At 36.7% G+C, this 22,375-nt stretch overlaps 1 protein-coding gene across 2 annotated transcripts in view; it reads left to right on the top strand.

The window, feature by feature from the left end:
- The window catches only part of Il7 (interleukin 7), a 44,853-nt gene that overhangs the window by 10,652 nt on the left and 11,826 nt on the right, over positions 1–22,375 (top strand). The gene's annotated exons all lie outside the window — the stretch shown is intronic.

Genomic DNA, 22,375 nt, shown 5'->3' with positions numbered 1-22,375 from the left:
TCACTTATATATGTGAGTCAAATTCTTCCTTATAATGTATGCAATATCTTGTTGTCATCTACACATCTTATTTGCTGATGCCTACAAATCTACATCTTTAAAATAGAATTTCTCAGCCATTACCATGAGATTCTCTCCAGGTGATTGTACCTTCCTTTGATTTCTTTCATCAGAGTTCTGTATCCATCCACATACAGATCCCGTCCATAACTGTTAGACCTGTACTGATACAGCCCATACATTAGCAGGATTCTGAATAATGCTGGTTTTCATTTCAAATTGTAATTATTCATTGTCATTATTATACAGACATTTGGGTTTTGTTTGTTAACCTTGCATCTTGGCAAGCTTTAAAATGACTACTTTGTTCCAGGAGTTTGTTGCTGAAGACATTTCTTTGGAGTTTCCACATAGACAATAAAGTAACATGTAAAAATTATAAGGTTGATTTAATAAATAATATTATCTTTTCAGTCAGACTGAAGCCTTATGTGACAAAGTCCCTTCCAAATGTTCATAAGACATTGTTTAAGATCCCTCTTCTATATAATTCCATTGAAGAGGATTGATATCTTGGGAAAATGGTTTGCCCCTTGAAGAGGTGTAGTAATGACAAGCGTTTAATGAAACGTGGCACACAAAGTTCTATGCTGTTCGCTAACTGACAGAGAAAAGAGTGCCTACTAAACAGTAATTTCCTCATTTTTCATGACATTTGGATATTGAGTACAATATGAACTAACCAGTCCTCCCCCCTGCCCCCCCCCGCCCCAGAACTGTGTCTCTAGCTGCATATGTAGCAGAGGATGGCCTAGTCAGTCATCAAAGGGAGGAGAGGCCCTTGGTCCTGTGAAGATTCTATGCCCCAGTACAGGGGAATGCCAGGAGGAGGAAGTGGGAGTGGGTGGGTTGGGGAGCAGGGGGAGGGGGAGAGGATAGAGGATTTTTGGAGGGGAAACTAGGAAAGGGGATAACATTTGAAATGTAAATAAAGAAAATAACTAATTAAAAAAAACCTGTCTCAAAAGGACAAATGGATGATAGATAGATAGATAGATAGATAGATAGATAGATAGATAGATAGGTAGATAGATAGATAGATTACTAAATTAAATAAATATTATTATCAGGGGAGAGGAGAGAGATGACTCCTTTAGTCAAGTGCAGTGGATGCTTTTCTAGGAGGTTCCTGGTTTGATTTCCAGCACCCACATGGCTAATATCAATCTGTAATTCTAGCTCCCTAGGATCCACCACAACACAAGACATTGATATGGTACATAGATATACACTCATAAAAAGTACCAACATCCATAAAATAAAAATAAATAAATCTAAAGGATTATTTATGGCAGAATCATTTTAAAGAGCCCAAGTCAGATGCATTTAATATAACCAAAATGCATATTGGTTTGCCATCGCTATCTAGATTAGAGTCCATTACTTCAAAAGGAAGTCTGTATTTATTAGCAGTAGCTGCAGCTAGCCATTGATCCTTCTTCTATCTAATGTTCACATTTGTATCTGGTGCTTCTGCTTAGTTCTGTGGTATCAGTTGTAATGTCTCCTTTTATATATTTCCTTATATATAATAAATATGTATACAATATGAAAAGGGTTATGTATAAGTATATAAATTATACAGAATTATAAGGAATTTAATTTTTCATTTATTTTATATTTCTGATTTAAAAGATTATTTAGCTCTTCTCTCTTCGCATAACACTTGTCAAATTTGTTTGTTTTCAAAATATTAACTGATTTACTTGACTTTTGTTTTATAGTTTCATTTAATTTTGCTCTAAAGTTTGTTTTCTACTAAAATTTTGCTTTTAATTTTGTTGTTTGGAATCTTTGAGGTGTATTGTTAGGTTGCCTATAATTTTTTTTTTTTTTTACTTTTAGTGTAGTCATTAAAAGTATAAACAAAGAACTTATAAAATGTATCTCATAGATTGTGGTACCTATTACTCTCCATTGATTTCTAACTTAATTTCATTGTGCTCTACAAAGACACAATGGTTCCCTTAAAAAAAATATGACTTTTTTATTTGTAACTTAACATATGATCGTTGTTAGACCCGAGGGGTGGAAACATTTCCACAACTGTCTGATTAAGCAAGCTTCATTCAAAGTCAGACAAGGGACCAACCAGATGGCTGCCTCACCCTCAATTGGGATTTCAGAGAGAAATGCCTCATTGGCTTTTGAGGACTCTTATGGGAAAACATTAGGGTTAAGAGCAAAACACTGTGGGAATAATTGGCTGTTAGGCAGGAGGTAATAACAATGAGTGAAAGAATACACAACATGGAATCATCCTGTGAAGTCATCAACGTTTCTGGTAGGACATATTTTCATAAGGCAAAAGATCAACCCCACATCACAGGTTCAGGTTAGCAAGACAAAGGGAATGATATGCACTGTGAATTACAAATCCAGGGTTGGTTGAAAACATGGTTTGCAGGACACATTAGGCTGAGGAAACAGTAACATTATTGTAAGTTATGGAGAGTTAATAATAATATATAACAATAAGTCTCCTTAACAACAATGTGATTGTGCCTTGCAAAGATACATGATATGATTCTTTTAAAAAAGAAATACTGACTGCCGGGCGTGGTGGCGCACACCTTTAATCCCAGCACTCGGGAGGCAGAGGCAGGCGGATTTCTGAGTTCGAGACCAGCCTGGTCTACAAAGTGAGTTCCAGGACAGCAAGAGCTATACAGAGAAACCCTGTCTCGAAAAACCAAAAAAAAAAAAAAGAAATACTGGTATTTGATTTTTAACCTAACATGTGATCTATCCTGACGAATGTGTTGTGTCCCAAGGAAGAAAATGCATAGTGTGATGCTGCTGGATGAAATGTTTCCTACATATGTGTTGGGTCCATTTATTCTATAGTAAGATTCAATTCTAATTCTTACTTGCTGATTTTCTGTTGGAACTATTTCCCTGATGTGAAAATAAAAAGTCAGAGTCTCTAATTAACTAGCATTGTGGTGAGTCTCTACTGTTAGGCATATAAGTAATTGCTTTAGGTATTGGGTAGTTCGGTGTTGGGAATATATGAGCTTGTAATTAATACATATTCTGCTGACTGATTCTTTTATCAAAGTAGTATAACCCTCCTGGCTTTTTGGTTCTCTGCATGGTTTATCTTTCTCCAACACTTTCAACTTGTGCTTGTCTTTGCCAATGACTTGGGTTTCCAACATATAGTTCTACAATTGGCTCTTGCCTTTTGTTTCTTCCTTTATTTCATGAATCTGTGTCTTTCGATTAGTGACTTCCATGTGTTTATATTGAAGGTTATTATCTATACATTTAAGCTTACTTTAATCATTTTGTCATTTTCCTTTTATGTTTCATAAGATATGTCATTTTGTCATTTTCCTTTTATGTTTCATAAGATCTGTCTAGCTATATAGCCAAGCTGTAAATTTATAATCCTCTGGGCTCTGCTTTCAAGTACTGGGATTATAGGTGTGACAAAACAGGTCATTTTACTATTGTCTTATTGTCTTGTGTGTCCTTCATTTCTTCTTTGATTAATTATCTTATAGCTTGGTGTTTCTCAATTTCCTCAAGGCTTTATTCTTTCTTTTGTATGTGTTTCTCCTGCTTATGAATCTGTACAGTTGCTTCCATCCTTGCTTCCTGTGAAGAACTCTTGTCTGCTGTTGGTAAATTCCGCCAGTTTTTCTAGAAAGGACTCATTTCTCCTTCATTTACAGATGATAGACTTGATGCATAATAGTCTTGGTTGCCGTTTTTTTCTCAGTTTTAATATTTCCTTCTATTTCCATCTAGTATATATGACTTTTTTGGAAAATCTGCTGTCAACCTAATCGTGTTTTGGTTTATTGTGACATTTTACCTGCACTATTTTTGAATTCTATGTGTCTCATACTTTCACATTTTTCATACAAAAATATACAGGAGAAGCTCTTTTTTGAATGAGTCGAGTCAAGGTCCTTTGAGCTTCTGAGATCCAGCTGCCTGAGTCCACACTGGAAGATGTGGAAACTCCTTGGCTTTCATATGATTAAATGATGTCTTCATGCTTTCTGAGTATGAGTTCTCCTAGAACCTCTGTAACACAAATTGTTCTCTTAATGTTACCTTGAATATTGTAATACTTATTATACTTTATTTGTCCTTTTTATTGCTTTCATTTTTTCTGTTGTTTTCTTTATTCTGTCTTCCAAGTTTAGAGATTTATGTTTGTGGTGCTCCCTAGGTTTCTTTAAATTTAAGGCAGAAGAAATCTTAAAACTCCTAAGATTTCTGATGACTTGATATTTCTTTTCTCATTTCATTGTGTCACCTATCCACATCCCCTTGTATTTCACTGAGATTCTTTAACTTCCTTATTTTGATATTTTACAGGCAGTTTATAGATTTTCTTCTAATTGGGATCTATTCCTAGAGGAAAAAAAAATCTCCTCTTATTGAAGTCATCCAAGCCATAGTTTCTTGGCTTTTAATGATCCTTAGGTCCCTGCAGTAATGTTTGCATATGTAATAAAATACTTATTTTATTGAGTATTTTCTGCGTGAGAATAATGTTTTCATTTCAATAAGTATGGTATCAGTTGATCCTTTGCCTGAGTCCAGATGATGTTACAAGTTCAATGTCCATATGATTTCTTTTTTTTGTTTGTTTGTTTTTTTATTTATTATATGTAAGTACACTGTAGCTGTCTTCAGACACTCCAGAAGAGGGCGCCAGATCTCGTTACGGATGGCTGTGAGCCACCATGTGGTTGCTGGGATTTGAACTCTGGACCTTCGGAAGAGCAATCGGGTGCTCTTATTCACTGAGTCATCTCTCCAGCCCCCCCATATGATTTCTTTAGGTATCACCAACATCAAAAATCTATGAGTACCTTAATGGTATAAATTGAAGAGATTCATGAGTGAAGTGCTTCATCTTTTCAGATAATGTAAACTTCCAAGTGTATATCCCAGACCTACAGAACCAAGCGCGCTGGCCCTTGATATGTGATGGCAGCAGTCATGGTCCTGATGGTGAATGATCTGTAGAACTATCTCCAGGTTCTATAAGACAAGAAATGGCAAGTGTTGTGGACATACTCATGTCTCTGAAGCTTCAGGAAATAGAAAATTATCTTCTCCAGTTTTTATGGAAGGAACATTTTCATGTTTTTGTGTGTGATACTGGCAAATGCAGTCTTTGGGTTACAAAACATGAAGGGTTCCTTTTAAGAAACACATGCGACAAGCACAAGTTTTTGCACAATCAGCTTTGGTCAAAGTAGATCAACCATGGGAGAGATTGTCTTTAGGTTCTATGGGAACAAGTGTAAATAATACAACAAGTTGTGATACTGGTGGCTGGCGTCAAGAAGGCTTAGATATTTGATACTTTTGGGTCTATCTCAGAAAATATCTGTAATGCTGAGACTTGTGACATCCTTGCCATATACCATGTGTGTGCGGGCAAACACACACACACACACACACACACAAACCTTCCCAAGTTTATATTACATACATATGGACCATATAAGCATCAAACCCTAGGCCATTAATTGAAGAAGAGAACTTTAATACATTAAAGGATGAATAAAAGTAGTGATGGAGTTTGTAGATTGGATGGTCACAGTTCTGGGACTGCAAAATGTGGATGGGATTGTTGAAGTGTCTTTCATATCAAATGAAAGCAATTTATTGGACTTGTAGGATTCTGAAACTTTTGGATGTTTAGAGATCTGTTGTCTGTTCTATAAAATACAACAGCACCATTGCTTCTGATGGGGTCATAGGCCCTCATACCATCCTACTTATGGCATGTATCAAATTTTAAGCTCAATATCAAATTAGAGGGACAGTTGACATCCGTGGCTCATTCCTGATTTTAGAGAAAATGCTCTGTTTGTCTGCACTTAATATATGATGATTAAAAGTTTGTTGTAGACTTTTCATTAACTATCAGGAAGTTTTTGATATGACTAAGTTTACAGTCTTCTATAACAGTATATTATCCATTAAAACCACTTTGTTTAATTCTAACTTGTATGATTACACTATTTAATTCTTTGTTATCATAACAGACTTCTGGTTATATTTAAAAATAGCATGACTACTACAAATGGTCACTGTCTATGAATGGTTTGATCTAATTACTGTCAATAAATAGTTGTCTTGATGTTAAAAATTATGATCTAATGGTTGATGCAGTTGTAACTTATGTCTTTGCCTCTATTTTTCTTAAGGTAATCTTAACAGATTGAATCTTATTCTTTGAACTTATAGATTTAAAATAGCTTTTTATCCACAGTTTTCCTATAAACTCAAAATAGCAATTCAAATATGATTAGAAATTTCTAGTTACCTATACTGTATATATTAGTGAACTAATTATCACTATTGTTCTCTTCTTGTGTTTACTGTATGCTAGTTAATTCATTAGCATTTGACCTAACATTGAATCCTGACCTCCTGGATCAGCCTTAATACTCTGCTCTTCTTCCTCTCACTCATCATCAAATTCCACAGTTTAGTACATTTCCTTACCATTTCTTTTTCCAATAAATTATCAGGAAAGGTAACCTCCCCATCTCCCCAAGACTTGTTCCACAGCAGTACTGGCTCACTCCCACCCTCTGCTGTGCATCCTTCCTCTTTCTGACATTTGAGTTATCTTTCCTAAATTCAAACAGGGTCCTATCTCTCTTTTGGAAGAAAAACACTCCATTGTATTTAACAACTCTCTCAAACTCTGGTTTCAACCTTGCATTTGATTGATTTTCTCACAGAGTGGTTAAAGAAACTATTACTTAAAACTGTGCCTAAATATGGATAGCAAGATAGGATAGATAAAGCCATTAAAATAATAATAATAATAATAATGAGGAGGAGGAGGAGAAGAAGAAGAAGAAGAAGAAGAAAAGAAGAAGAAGAAGAAGAAGAAGAAGAAGAAGAAGAAGAAGAAGAAGAAGAAGAAGAAGAAGAAGAAGAAGAAGAAAAGAAGAAGAGGAAGAGGAAGCAGCAGCAGCAGCTGCAGCCCCCACCTAGATGCCTGAGTTCAGTTTATGGAATTCATATAAAGATAGAAGAGGATCAGTTCTACTAAGTTGTCCTCTGGCCTTCACACATTATATGCTCAAATATATAATAATTATAAATTTGAAAACATTAAAATCTGAATATACTATGCTTAATGATTGCAAATAAGACACAAAAATTTAAATCCACCTCAACAGAAATTAAATTGTATTATAGACTAGACTTTAAAACATTCCCTGTATTTAAATATAAGAACATGAGTGAATACATTATCATTTAAGAAAATAAGTTACCTTTTAAGATCTTTTTTACAATTGTTTGTCAAAACAAAACAAACAAAAAAAAACAACACAAAATATACCAATTAAAGGACAAATCAGGCTGTAGAGATGGCCCCTGGTTAAGAACAAATACTTAGGATATTGAACATTTCTTTAGATACTTCTTGGCCATTCAGTATTCCTCAGTTGAAAATTCTTTGTCTAGCTCTGTACCCATTTTTAATAGGGTAATTTGATTCTCTGGCGTCTAACTTCTTGAGTTCTTTGTACATATTGAATATTATCCCTCTATTGGATATAGGATTGGTAAAGATCTTTTCCCAATCTGTTGGTTGCCCTTTTGTCTTATTGACAGTGTCCTTTGCCTTACAGAAGCTTTGAAATTTTATGAGGTCCCATTTGTCAATTCTTGATCTTAGAGCTTAAGCCATTGGTGTTCTGTTCAGGAAATTTTCCCCTGTGCCCATGTGTTAGAGGTTCTTTCTCACATTCTCTTCTATTACTGTCAGTGTATCTGGTTTTATGCGGAGGTCCTGGGTCCACTTGGATTTCAGCTTTGTACAGGTTGATGAGAATGGATCAATTTGCGTTCTTCTACATGTTGGCCTCCAGTTGAACCAGCACCATTTGATGAAAATGCTGTCTTCTTTCCACTGGATGGTTTTAGCTCCTTTGTCAAAGATCAAGTGACCATAGCTGTGTAGGTGTATTTCCGGGTCTTCAATCCTATTTCGTTGATCTTCCTACCTGTCTGTGTACCAATATCATACATTTCTTATTACTATTGCTCTGTAATACAGCTTGAGATCAGGGACAGTGATTCCCCCAAAAGTTCTTTTATTGTTGAGAATAGTTTTCATTATCCTGGGTTTTTGTTATTCCAAATGAATTTGCAAATTGGTCTTTCTAACTCAATGAAGGAGTGAGTTGGAACTTTGATGGGGATTGCAATGAATCTGTAGATTCCTTTTGGCAAGATAACCATTTTTACTATATTGATCCTGCCAACATCCTTAGCCATCAGGGAAATGCAAATCAAAACAATCCTGAGATTCTACCTCACACCAATCAAAATGGCTAAGATCAAAAATTCAGGGCCAGGTGTGGTGGCGCACGCCTTTAATCCCAGCACTCCGGAGGCAGAGGCAAGCAGATTTCTGAGTTCTAGGCCAGCCTGGTCTACAAAGTGAGTTCCAGGACAGCCAGGGCTATACAGAGAAACCCTGTCTTGAAAAAAATCAATCAAACAAACAAAAAAATCAGGTGACAGCAGATGCTGGTGAGGATGTAGAGAAAGAGGAATGATCTTCCATTTTTGGTGGGATAGCAGGCTGGTACAACCACTCTGGCAATCAGTCTGGCAGTTCCTTAGGAAATTGGGCATAGTACTACCTGAGTTCCAAGTTATACCACTCCTGCTCATATATATACCCAAAAGATTCTCCAACATATGACAAGTACACATGCTTCACTTCATGTTCATAGCAGCCTTATTTATAATAGCCATAATCTGGAAATAATCCAGATATTCAACAGAGGAATGGATACAGACAATGTGGTACATTTACCCAATGGAGTACTATCAGCTATTAAAAACAATGAATTCATGAAATTCTTAGGCAAATGGATGGAACTAGAAAATATCATCCTGAATGAGGTAACATAATCACAAAAGAGCACACTTGGTATGCACTCCCTGATAAGTGGGCAAAAACTCGGAATACCCAAGATACAATTCACAGACCATATGAAGCTTAAGAAAAAGGAAAACCTAAGTGTGCATGCTTCTGTTCTTCATAGAAATGGAACAAAATACTTACGGGAGCAAATTCAGAGACAAAGTGTGGAGCAGAGACTGAAGGAAAGGCCATCCAAAGACTGTCTTACCTGGGAATCCATCCCATCTACAGTCACCAAACCCAGATACTATTGTGGATGCCAAGAAATGCATGCTGAGGGCTGGTGAGACGGCTCAGTGGGTAAGAGCACCTGACTGCTCTTCCAAAGGTCCAGAGTTCAAATCCCAGCAACCACATGGTGGCTAACAACCTTCCATAACGAGATCTGGCGCCCTCTTCTGGAGTGTCTGAAGACAGCTACAGTGTACTTACATATAATAAATAAATAAATCTAAAAAAAAAAAAAAAAGAAATGCATGCTGAAAGGAGCATGATATGGCTGTCTCCTGAGAGGCTCTGCCAGAGCCTGATGAATACAGAGGCAGATGCTCACAGCCAACCATGGGACTGAGCACAGGTTCCCCAATGGATGAGTTAGAGAAAGGACTAAAGGAGCTGAAGGGGTTTGCAACCCCATAGGAAGAATAACAATATCAAACCGAGAGAAGGGAAGGAGTATCTGAGAATATCTAATCATAAATACTTAAAATAAATATAATTTCAAAAAAATAAATAAAGAGAAACTGGCAGTTCAAGTTTTAGCCATATAACATAAACTCTGTAAATCTCTCTTCTCTTTTGGAACACAGCTATTTTCCTGAGATGAAGTAATTTCCAAGGAGGAATTTGATGAGAAGAATGACTTTAAGAATGCTCTCACTTGGGAGAGAGTTTACACCCAACTGACCATGGATCTCACCACAGGGGTGGGTACAGCCACACCTCAAGACACTTGTAACAGAAAAACAAAAAAACAAAACAGCCAATACAGCAGAGGCGAAGAGCAGGTTGGATGATGGGGAAAGCTCTTCTTGCATACCTGCTCTCCATTTTACCTCAAAATAAAAACTATGAGGATTAGAGACTGAGAAAGAGTGAGAGAACAAGAGCAAGAGGGAGAGAGTGAAAGTAGGAGGGGAGAGGGAGTGGATAAGTGGGAGAGGAAGACAGCAATGAGAGCAAAGAAAATCCAATGACAAGAGAAATGCAGGGGTACAGTGCTAGGTCAGTTTGTTGCCCTTAGAGTCACTTTTTTCTCCTACCACTATGTCAATTAATTAATTTTCCTCATGACTTTTACTGCTGTCCAGAATTACTTACTGGTGAGTGCAGATTCTGCCTTGTTAGTCACAACGCATCTCAGCACCAAGAATTTCTTCTTCACCAATATATACTGACTGAATTAATAAGTTAATTATGGGATACACTTTGTTACCTTACATTCAAGTGTATAAACTATTTATGATGACTCTGTAAATATACTGAGGTGCATGAGTGCTGAGTTGCCATTTTTTCCAGTGATCATCTCAAAGTAACAAGGTGGGTGGTTTATAAACAGTGGCAGGAAAACATGGTATCATCAGCATGGGGAGAGCCCTTTCTACTCACTGTGGAGTACAAGAGAGCCTTTTGAGGCCTCTTTTATAAGATCCATTCACATAACTCCATTGATATAACTCCATTCATGACAGCTCCATCCTCATGACATAACTGCCTTCCAGAGCTCCTGCCTCATCGCACTGAGAATGAAGATACCAACCATTAAGTCTGGGTTCATACAAACTTTTAGAACATAACAGAGACAGTATAAAGTCATTATAGCACTTATATTCTTTACATATTTTTATATACCATAAAAGCCATTGAGTATAGTAATGGCTTGTGCTAACTGTTGGCTTGTGTGTTTTCAGTCTGACTATAGTAGCTTGCTTGTTGTTGTTGGACAAAGCTGTAGAATAAGGCATCCTGTCCTCATTCAGCATGATAGCTTAACCTATCAAACCAGATTGTGTAGCTTTACATCAGATCTCCTTTTAGAAATAAATACGTGTTCTACAGGTGCCTATCTCACTTCTGCCTTCCAGAGTCGTTGAACATATTCAACCTTGTATTGGCTTTACCCTTTGTGTCCTTAACAATAATAAAAGAACCCAGAAAGGTTCCAGAATATATCTCATTAGTAGAGCACTGTGTTAAAACATGAAAGACCTTAGGTTTATCACTTTGTAATACATACAGATACACACACACACACATACAAGAGAGAGATGGGGGAGTAGGGAGGAACTGAGGGAGAAAATGGGCAGGAGTTGAAATCAATATAGAAAGTTAGGGTTGGTTGTAAACAGCCATAAAGTAAAGCAAATAACCAGAATCGGTTATAAATTCCTCTGTGGCACATTTTAATTACTGTTAGGTTGCCACTTTAACATTGTGTGCATCTATTACTGCATATTAACCTTAAAACTGATGAGTTGTTAGCATCTCATAAAAGCCAGCAAGGGATCTCATCAGTTTTTCTAGACCTGTTACTTAACTGTTTGCTTAATTATACACTTATTAACACAGCATCTACTAGTTGTAATCTGCCAAGGGAAGGATGAATTGTGTGTTCTATGCTGAACTGCAGTGACTAGATGGAGGAGAATAGGATTCTGAAGGATGTACTTTGTGTTTTTGTGAAGATAAACTGTTAAATAATGTACTCAACTATACAAAACACTGGTCTGTCATCCTGAGTCTGAGGCCAGAGATGTTAACAGTTTTAAAGGAAAGATTAGTCTCTTAAAGAAATAATTACAACACAACAGGGTACTTATATATTTTTAAGTGTTGAAGGTACCAACTCATTTGATCTGGGTGTTTAGTATTTATACCTAAAAGTGAATGAACCCTGAGTAAGTAGAGAAAATGTAGATAGATGCTAAGTCTGATGAAGTGAATTCGATTTTGTAAGGTCAAGTAATACAGAGTGGATAATTTTAGGGGAAGAGTGGTTGATGGAGATGTGTATGTGGGAAGAAAGTAACAGGGAAAGCCTATTGACGAGGTCTGTCAACATTCACATTTGAACCTAGACTGACCGCAGTATGTTAGCACAGAGCCATAGTAAAACCAACAAATGGTAGCAGGTGTGCTTTGGACCTCTGGGGATATGTGATTGGCAATATTGTCACTTTTATAGAAAAAATGTTATAGTTGAAAATAAGAAACACAGTCTTACATGAGATACAACTAAGTAGAATACAGAAACTTCTCTGAGCCCCAGGAGGGCATTGTTCCAACACCTGGAGAGAAAGAGAAGAAGGCTTTTCTAGGTCTAAGCATGAAGTGAATGCTCTAGCCACAACAGGATTAAAAGTTTGCCTTAGCGAGGGAGGCTTCTTCCACTCTCTTTTACATAAGCCTCCTTTATTATCAAGACTTGTTTTCCTTACACTTGGCCAGTGGGTGTCCTGTGCCAGTGCCTTTGAGAACTCTTGTGTAGCTAATAAACTTGTGCTTTAGTGCTTATTTTATCAAAGCTATACTAATTTTATTAGTTTGAAATCCCCACCTGTGTAAACATTAAACATTGTTTGCTGCTTTCTTTTTTCTATATTCTTAAAAAGTTGGATCTAGCCAGATGACTGCTTATTATTATGGAGCTTTTGATCATATGGTGGTAATATCTATGCTTATTTGATTTTCAATGAATGCAGATTGTTTGCATAAGCTACAGATTCATTGGTCATTATTATTTCTAAGGACAGTGACATAGAAAAGTTTTCTGTACACGCTGATGATGATCGTGAGCAGTGTCTGGAGGGTCATATGTAATGGCCCAATAGATAATGCATGAACCTGAAGATCACTTGCTAGCTATGTGGTAGGACACGTGAATTCATCTTTCTGAACATGCAAATTTTTTTCATTTTATAGAATTCACGAACAGGTCTTTATTAATTAGTCTTCAAATTTTAATTTAGCCATTATTTCTTTTAATAAAATACTACATAGAACTCCAGTGAAGTCCTAAGCTGTAAAAGGCCTCAAACTTCATGAATGTGTGTGTGTGTGTGTGTGTGTGTGTGTGTGTGTGTGTGTGTGTGTGTGAAAACCATTGCTATGAGCTAACCTTTCATTTTACACAACATATTCAAACCAGGCTCCCTCAGGTCAATCCAACCTAAGAGAAACATTGAACTGGTGGTAAAAACATTTGAGTCAGAGACTCTGCTATGCCATTATCTATCAGTCTTTGAATAAATCATCTAATTCTTCCAGAGCCTCAATTTTCTCATTCATAATTAGACTTTTGATTTACATAATTTCTAGGGTCTATTCTTACTATAAAATTACTTAATTCTAATAGCATAATTAATTTTAGGTCTCTGTTCTGTTTCACTGATATAGAACTAGTCTACTTAGAAGACTCTGAGAGGGATACTCAAGAGGACAAATATAATAATACCCTTCTACATAACAGAGAAGTTTATGCACATTTCATGGTCTGTTGCACTGTATCAAGTGCAGGTGGCTTTGTGGCCAGGTTTCCAATAAATATGGGGTGAGTCTGTTTTTGACATGAACATTGGTTTCCAAGGAAATCTGCCAATTGTTGAATCATATAATTCGTGCAACATTCTTTCTTATCACCAGTCTTACATAAGCACAGCTTTACTAACACAAAGTAAGGAAACAGTACAATGTATATTGAAGTTGCATCAATAGTGAAGCTGGGAAGTCAGCCCATGTAGAGAACATATATTCATATCCAGGAAACTGAATCCAGTGCAGATGCATTTCTGTACAAGAGTGAGTTTAATAGCCTATATATATATATATATATATATATATGGATTGCCTTTTTGTGAGATCTTTCTTTCTTTTGTACTTAATATTAGTTTTTCTAGCAAATTTTACCAATTGACTTTTTATGCTGAAACTCATCAAACAGATTGCATTGAGATATCTTCATGAGCAAAACCCAACCATTTCAATATTTGTTATGTAACTGGTTTTCTTCATAAAGCATTTGGTGGGGCACCTTCATAATAATATTCTGAAATACTGTACTTGAGAATACAGTATTGTGAAGGTTCTTTCTGGAAGGGCTGTCTTTGAATTTTCCCTCTGAAATTTTCTATAGTAAATTTCCATCAATACTAATTATTAAAACATTGACTTTTCTAGTTCATCTACTGTTTTATATGCAATTGACACACACAATATAAGCCATGTTGCCTTAGGAGTATACAGTAAATGAGAAGAATGGCAAGCCCAGGTCTCATGTGCTTCTCTTGGCCACAAGAAGTAAGAGACTAATAAAATTATCCCTTTGTTTATTTAAATATTTTTTATTTAAGCTATTTACTACAATGTAGCACACATTAAAAGATCTACATAAAATGGAGGAGCTGGAGAAAGTACCCAAGGAACTGAAGGGATCCGCAACCCTATGGGTGGAACAACATTACGAACTAACCAGTTCCCTGGAGCTCTTGACTCAGCTGCATATGTATCAAAAGATGGCCTAGTCGGCCATCACTGGAAAGAGAGGCCCATTGGACACACAAACTTTATATGCCCCAGTACAGGGGAACGCCAGGGCCAAAAAAATGGGAATGGGTGGGTAGGGAAGTGGGGGGGGAGGGTATGGGGGACTTTTGGGATAGCATTGGAAATGTAATTGAGGAAAAGATGTAATAAAAAATATTAAAAAAAAATAAATTAAAAAAAATTTCAGGATACATTTTTAAGAGTATTTAATTGTACATAAGTGTGCTTAATTGAATATGTTTTGTTTTTTGCATACCAGAAAAGATATTATTCATGTTCATAATGAGGAAATAACTGTCCATGCAGGAAAGCTGCAGTTCCTGTTTCCAGATAGTTCCTTTGTGACCTTTGTTAAGAATAGGGCAGCCTAAGGAAAGACTGGGAGTAAAAGCTTTCACAGACATTGCCTTAGCTTTTACACATGCCTGTGATTTGTTACCTGTGCAAAGTTGGTAATTGATAATTTGTAATGAGATATACAAACAGTGGACATATTGAATGTACTTCAGCACATAAATGTCTGGGTTTTTGTCAGTTTTGTTTTAGGCAGACATCATAGAACATGGCTTACAATTTGGGCATTGATTATCATATAATTTACTTGCCAATGGCTGTTCCAAACTGAAGCATGCCTGTCTGTTTAGTAAGATATTGCCAGATTGAAGCCATAGCTTTTAATCGACTCTCACCATTGCAAATTTCCAGCAAAGCAGAATTATTGCAAGCAATAATTTGTTCTTCCTCTTCCTCTCTTCTCAAGATTCATGTTTACCCATCACTGAATTTGCTTTTCAGACAAAGTAAATAAGTACGATTTTCTGAATATTGCTGAGTATTATCTAAACAAGATTATCATTACAAAGAACTTCTTAGAACAAATTGTCACCTGGTACAATAACTTCTCAGTAGTCATTCCAGAATGCAGGATTAACTCCTTATCTGGACACATGAGAAACAATTTGTTCTTTGTAGTTTTCTTTCCCAATTTTCACCTTGTAGTGACTCCTCCTTCGTAACAGTATAATTAAACAGAATTAGGTTCTATTTCCTGATCAAACTTTTAGACCACAGTGCCTTTACTTTGCTTCCTTCTTCTGGGATTCCTGCTTCCACTGTTCTTTTCCTATTAGCCACATAACTACCTAGTATTAAGCTCTTTTAAATGCCACTCAAAATTTAATGGTTTTAGTATTTTGATATTGATTATTATGAACACATGTGTTGCTCTAAAATATTGATTTATACATACATAAAATATATTAAAGTCAATATATTCACTGGTAAATAAATAAAAACTATCACCAATATGTGAATGGGAATAAGATTTAGATGTATTTTAGACTTTATAACTTTTCTATAACCTCAGCTCATTAAAACTTTTGAATAAAGTTCATTTGCATGAAGATGGCATAATTAGTAACATTTAAGCATGTAAGCTACCTTATTTGGATGTTAGCTCTTTTTGATTATTTATTTACATTTTAAATGCTGTCCCCCTTTCCAGTCTCCTCTCCACAAACCTCCATCCCATCCCCCTCCTTTTTATAGATAAGAGGGTGCTCCCCCACCCCATTCCAGCCTCACCTCTCTAGCATCCCCCTACACTGGTCCAACAGGACCAAAGGTCTCCCCTCCCACTGATTCCAGACAAGGCAATCCTTTGCTACATATGTAACTGGAGCCATACACCCATCTCTGTCCATGGGACTCTTTGGTTGGTAGTATAGTCCCTGGGAGCTTTTGGGGCTTCAGTTAGTTAATATTATTCTCCTGTGGGTTGCAGTCACCTTCAGCTCCTTCAGTTTTCCCCCCAATTCTTCCACTGTGGTCTCCAGGATCAGTCTAATGGTTCGCTTTAAGTCTATGCATCTGTCAGATGCTGACCGAGCCTCTCAGAGTACAGGTATACCAGGCTTGTGTCAGCAAGTGCTTCTTGGCATCAGCAATAGTGTCAGGGTTTGTTGTCTGCAGATGGGATGGATTCTAAGGTGGGTCGGTTTCTGTGTAGCTGTTCATTCAGTCTCTGCCACATTTTGCCCATAAGATTTGTTAATGGAGGTTGGCTTTTAAGACTTGCTATAGAATTCTTATAACCAGTGAGGTCAGGAATTTAGTAAGGGAGAGAAGGGGCCAGGAGAGGACCTCCTAAGGAAGTGGAAACAGAATACTATTATGGAGAAACTAGAATATGATTGAACAGGGGTGGTAGTGGAAGAAAAGGGTAGAGGAGGAATAATAGGAGGGACAACTCACACTAAAGGATATTTAAAAAAAACACATGGAAACCTGCTACTGTAGAATTTTCCAAAATATATGCATATATGAAAGAAATCTAAATGGAGTCATTAATATTAGGAGATATTGTATCCCAACTAGATGACTCAATGCAACAAGTAAAGCTTCCAGTGTCAGGAAGGGGTTAAATCTGTTACATCTTCTTGAGTCGTCATTAGACAAGGGGCCCATGGAAACCCCCAGACATCACAGACTATTTCCAAGGCTATTTATTTATTGTTTGCTCTTCATCCACTGATCATAAAGCCCTATTGCAGAAGACAACACTTACATATCTCATTAAACACTAAGAGTTTGAGCTGGAGTCTAGAGAGAAGCTTCACTTCTATCAACTAGCATGCATGGTACTGGAAGATACTCTGCACATTACTAGAGAAAGAAGGTAACTATGGACCCAGTCATAAACCCTGCTATCTAAAAGAGTGATCTGCTTGTAATGTATGATATGGTACAATAGAAGCACAAATATTATGGGATTAACTAACTACTTTCTGGTTTGATTTAAGACCCGCTCCATAAGATGGAACCCATGTTTGACACTGCTAAAGTACCCAAGAATTTAAGACTAAATATGCCATGAGTCTAGGGGAATACTACATATTATTATTCTGCCAAAAGAAAACTGTTGGGGGTTGTTCTTCTCCTGTGTATTGTAATAGTAAATACCAGCCCCCAAAATCTGATTGCCCCCAGGGATGAGGAAATCCTAACATACACCACATTATGCTATGTATGGAACTTTGCTCCTTAATTTAAATCTATTGGTTAAATAAAAAAGCCAACAGCTGATATCTGTACAGAAGAGAGATAGGCATAGTTTTAGTTCGTGGGCTTGGGGTCTGAGGCAGGACCATGTTAGGGAAGAGAGAGGAGATAGGGAAAGAAGAAGATGCCATGGGTAAGGGATCATAAGAATTGGCCATGAAGACTAACCAGTTGGAATAGGAGTGTTCCAGGCAGAACATGGCAAGTCACATATCGAAGTTATTTGAAGGGAAGTAAACATAATAGCACAGAGGGTAAATTCTGCCCAGCTCTAGTGGCTAAAGGCTTACTATAAATATAAAAGTTTTGTGTCTTTTATCTGGGAACTGAATGATCAAAAGTGGGGTAGAAACCCCTGATTGAGATTAAATATTTACTACAACAGAACATATCAATAAAATGACTCCTAATGACATTTTCTCATAACCATTTGGTATTTTCCAAAGAACCAGTCCTTCTTTTCTTCAAATATAAATTTACTAATTTGGGTTACTTCTAAGTTTTCTTATAAAAATCTGTATCCAGAGTGTATCCTTTATTATGTCTAGATTCAATGTTTGTAGGCTTTCAGGCCTTTAGGCACTTGATAACCTGCTACTTTGTACATGTGTGTGCATGTATGTGTGTGAGTGCACACGCGTGCATACCTGTGTGTTTGTATGTGCATGTGTGTATGTTTTTGTGTGTGCATGTATGTGTGTTTCACGTGTTTGTATATGTGTCTCTACATATGTGTATGCATGTGTGCGTGCTCATGTGTTTGTACATGTTTGTGTGTGTGCATATGCGTGTGTTTGTGTGGGTGTGCAGTGCGTGTGTTTACTTCCTCAGTATGCTATTTCTGTTATCCTTGCTTATTATAAACACATTTTTTTGAAACAGGGTTTCATCTAGCCCTAGCTGGACTCTAATGTGTTATATAGTTAAAGATGAATTTAACTCTTGATTTTCCTTCCTCCATTAATGAATTGCTGGGATTATGGACATTTGACAACATGCAATATTTAATCAATATTCGTCAATATTTGGGGGTTATACCTCCCATTTCATCTTCATAAAAAAACTTCAAATAACAAAATTAATTTTAAGATCAATGTTAATCTCACAAAAACAAATTTGTCCCAAAAGGATAGAATCCCATTTCACTGGCCTTCAGGAACACTTTTAACAGAACTCTAGTACAGTGCTGCATGTGCTGTAGTCTAGGATTCTACACGTCATTATCATCCTGTGCCCATATTTTACATCAGAGTTGTTTCTTGGTGTAAAATCAAACTCTAATGGGTTGATGTCTCAAATAACAAATATTCACATCATAGGCCCATATAAAAAGTTTCACTGGCCCATTTGTCCTTCACAGCCTCTTTGCTAAATGCCATGGATATTTTTCTGTATCCATACTTAAACACTTCTTTCACTAGCAAAATGCATGTGAATTTCCCTCAGGTCTTCCTGCGTGGTCTGACAGCCTTCTTTCAGTACAAAGTATTCCATTGTCCAGAGTGCCATAGGTTATGCACTTACCTGCTGAGACACATTTTCATTGCTTCAAAATTGAGAAAATGATAAAGCAACTGTAAAGGGCTATTTGCAGTGTTTGTGTGAGCATGCTTTCAAATTTTTGGGTAAATACTGAGGAGCAGGATTGCTGAGTTAAAGAAAAGTTTGCTTAATTTTATAAGATAAACAACCAAACTGTCTTCCAAATGGAAGTGCCATTTTGCATTCCCACAGGCAATAACTGAGAATTCTTATTGCTCCATACCCTGTCCAGTGTTTGGTGTGGTCTGTTTTAGACTTTAGATATTGCAAAAGCCATGAGACAGATGTGGTCGTTCATTATTTTTCAGTTTTTTTTTCCCCCTGGGGACATGTGAGGCTGAATATCTCTCATATACTTTGTCATCCTGTGTCTCTGTAGCCATTATTCCTGCATTTGTCACTATAAGTATACTTAGTTGTTAACTTTTACTTTTAGATTTTAGGGAGGTTTCTTAACATGTTTTTTTGACTGAATAACTTCTTCCAGACCCTTTTTTTTTTTAAATTAGGATGCTATATTTGTTAATAGGCATGTTCCCTCCTTTTGGTTTCTTTTATTCAGCCACCATTGCTATAGAACTTTCTCTCCAGAGGAAGCTAATTCTGACTCCTGTCTTCTATGTTTTGAGCCTCCCTGTGCATTTATGCCTGGGTGACTTTTGTTGCAGAACTTGGTCCAGGGGCTTGGTTAAAATTCATGACGTAAAGCACCTTGGGGCACACAGGTTTATTTCAGTTCATGGTGGTAGTCTATCAAAAAGGAAAATCAGGGCAGGAACTCAAGACAGAAGCCTGAAAGCAGGAACTGAAGCAGAGACCATAAAGAAATGGTTCTTTCTGGCATTCTCCCTGTGGCTTGCTCAGTTTGCTCTTGTATAATGCTGGAACCATCCACATTGGTATAGGTACTCCCACATCAATCATTAATCAATAAAATTCCCTAAAGACAAGCCTACATGAATATAATAAAGGTATTTTATTAACTGAGGTTCCCCTTCTAAGATAACTAATTTGTGTCATGTTAAAAACAACAACGACAACAAAATCTACCAGGGTAATACCATTTATCTTTCATAATTTCACAATTACCAAGTTGGTAATTATTTGTGGCTATTGGATTAATATCTGTTTTTGCTACTAAACAATAATACATTGAGATAATGAAGTATATAGTTTTCATAGATGTATCTTCATTACTAAATTTTACATGATTGATGCATAAAAAGTACTTGATCAAGTTTAAGTGACTTTTCTTTTAAATTAACGATTAAAGAAAGTTCAAAATAAAGAGAAACACTCCTCCATTGTTGGTGGGATTGCAAGCTTGTACAACCACTCTGGAAATCAGTCTGGCGGTTCCTCAGAAAATTGGACATAGTACTACCGGAGGATCCAGCAATACCTCTCCTGGGCATATATCCAGAAGATGTCCCAACCGGTAAAAAGGACACATGCTCCACTATGTTCATAGCAGCCCTATTTATAATAGCCAGAAGCTGGAAAGAACCCAGATGTCCCTCAACAGAGGAATGGATACAGAAATTATGGTACATTTACACAATGGAGTACTACTCAGCTATTAAAAAGAATGAATTTATGAAATTCCTAGCCAAATGGATGGACCTGGAGGGCATCATCTTGAGTGAAGTAACACAATCACAAAAGAACTCACACAATATGTATTCATTGATAAGTGGATATTAGCCCAAACCTTAGGATACCCAAGATATAAGATACAATTTGATAAACGCATGAAACTCAAGAAGAATGAAGACCAAAGTGTGGACACTGTGCACCTTCTTAGAATTGGGAACAAAACACCCAGGGAAGGAGTTACAGAGACAAAGTTCGTAGCTGTGATGAAAGGATGGACCATTTAGAGACTGCTGTATCCAGGGATCCGTCCCATAATCAGCTTCTAAACGCTGACACCATTGCATACACTAGCAAGATTTTGCTGAAAGGACCCAAATATAGCTGTCTCTTGTGAGACGATGCTGGGGCCTAGCAAACACAGGAGTGGATGTTCACAGTCAGCTATTGGATGTATCACAGGGCTCCCAATGGAGAAGCTAGAGAAAGTACCCAAGGAGCTAAAGGGATCTGCAACCCTATTGTTGGAACAACATGATGTACTAACCAGAACCCTGGAGCTCTTGTCTCTAGCTGCCTAGTCGGCCATCAATGGAAAGAGAGGCCCATTGGACTTGCAAACTTTATATGCCCCAATATAGGGGAATGCCAGGGCCAAAAGAATGGGATTGGGTGGGTAGGGAAGTGGGGGGCACTATGGGGGACTTTTGGGATAGTATTGGAAATGTAATTGAGGAAAATATGTAATAAAAATATTAAAAAAAAAAGAAAGTTCAAAATACAGTCTGTTAAGCTGTAAATTTTGTAGCAATTGAAACATGATTCTGCAAGCAGAGAAGATAAGTTGAATATTTTATAAGGTCTCTCTTGGGAGACTTTGATGGACTAAGATTTGTCTAATTATGGGTTGTAATGATTATACTAAAAATAGAACATTTTTATAGGAAACAATTTTTCAAAATCTAGAACCAAACTTTACTGAATCTTAATTACTTTTAGATGTTAATATTAAATATTTTGGATAGCGAGGATCAATCTCAAAATCTAGATACAAGGAAGCAGCCAATTGACACCTAGAAGCCATTTATGCAAGAAATGTGTACAAATTTTCTCAGAGTGATCTAATGAGAATTCACTGTGAGCACTACTGACATTTTCTTATATAAGAAAGACCAAAAGAACTATTCTATGGCAGAAAATGGAGCAACTGGGTAATAGCAGATGACCTTTATCTGTGACTTCCCTTATTTTTGGTTAAGGAACTGATGTCTATCAATAGCTTTTACTATACAACAAATGCATGCAGATAACATGCATTTCTCGGATTTATAGATACATACTGGGATTCATCATTTCCAAATGATTCATTTGAGTCATACGACGGAGGAGTATGGTCATTTTTACATATGGCTACACAAGTCTTTGATACTTTTTTGAAATAGAGTTCAATTTCTTCCCGTTGAATATAGACTAGAAATAATAGTTCCACATGAGCCAATGAAATAAGGTGAAAAATGCAGTATGTGTCTTCTAAAACGTAATCAGAAAAAGTAGAAAACCTCTACCTTTTGTTTGTTTAACACTTGAAATAGTGCAAGACACTGAATTTTAAGAACTTAAGAAAGCCTGTAGAAAAGTTCT

Source organism: Mus caroli, chromosome 3, assembly GCF_900094665.2.
Source record: "Mus caroli chromosome 3, CAROLI_EIJ_v1.1, whole genome shotgun sequence".
In the NCBI taxonomy this organism is placed as follows: Eukaryota; Metazoa; Chordata; class Mammalia; order Rodentia; family Muridae; genus Mus; species Mus caroli.
This window is presented reverse-complemented; position numbering and strand designations above follow the sequence as displayed.